At 44.5% G+C, this 1,085-nt stretch overlaps 1 protein-coding gene across 4 annotated transcripts in view; it reads left to right on the plus strand.

Moving 5' to 3' along the window:
- Gosr2 (golgi SNAP receptor complex member 2) overlaps window positions 1-1,085 on the plus strand; it is a 21,550-nt gene that overhangs the window by 1,470 nt on the left and 18,995 nt on the right. The window lies entirely within an intron of this gene.

Consider the following 1,085-nt stretch of genomic DNA (forward strand, 5'->3'; position numbering starts at 1 on the left):
AAAAGATGAAAGAGAGGACATTATAGGTTTATGTAATATTCTATTAAGATGAGCTTTATAGAGGAGCTAATAGCCAGCCTTCCATTTTTGAGGTTGGTAAAGATGCCTACTTCTGTCCCCTGTATAGTCCAGTCCGCTGTCCTTAATCCATCTCTAGATATTTGGCTTAAGTAGGTCAGAGGCACAGGCAGCTCTTTATTGAATAGGCTTTCCAGGTAGGCTTTTTTGTTTTGTTTTTGAGACGGTCTCCCTGTAGCCCCAGCTGACCTGGAACTCAATATGTAGACCAGGCTGGCCTCAATCTCACAAAGATCTGCCTACCTCTGCTTCCTTGTGCTGGGACAGGTGGTGTATGTCACCATGCCTGGCTCCAGGAGGTTTTGATGAGCACTAGATCAAGAGCTGTTATCTGAGGACCAATTTGTCCTTTTCGAATTTGCCTTATGAGGTAAAGACTAGCTACAGAGGCAAAGTGGGATAAGGAAGTCACCAAATGGTTCCTACTGCTGGCATGTGTATGTATGCATATATATATGTTCGTATTCAAGACAGAATCTTCCTACACAGCTGAGGCTAACCTATGCCTCATGATGTGGCCCAGTCTGGCCTTGACCAGACTCCCAAGTGCTAAGATGGCAGGTGAGCACCACCACGCGAAGCTTAACTCACTACTTTAAAGTAAAGGCAACAGCATCTTACTGTTTAGGCTATTTAGGTTACACCGTATTTTCATACTGCCTTGGGGTCTGTAATCCTTCAAAAAACTTATTATCAGCAGCTCTGCTTTACAGTTGAGACTGAGGCACCAGGGAGTTAAATGACTTGCTCAGTGTCTGTCAGCTAACACATAATTGAACTGGACCTTCAACCCAGATCCTTTAACTCCCAAACTCTTCTCCTGCTCATGGTAGTCAGAGGCACTGAGCACACAAAGTCACAAAGTCACTGTATCGTGGAGGTGGGTGAGTAGATTCATGAACCTTTTTTTCTTGTATGTTGTCCATACAGTTCCTGAACTCGAGACCCTCTTGCCTCAGCTTCCCAAGTTGCTGGGATTAAAGACGTACCACCACTGGGAAAGATTT

This window comes from Nannospalax galili, unplaced genomic scaffold (genome assembly GCF_000622305.1).
Source record: "Nannospalax galili isolate Female #2095 unplaced genomic scaffold, S.galili_v1.0 scaffold1128, whole genome shotgun sequence".
Lineage (NCBI taxonomy): Eukaryota > Metazoa > Chordata > Mammalia > Rodentia > Spalacidae > Nannospalax > Nannospalax galili.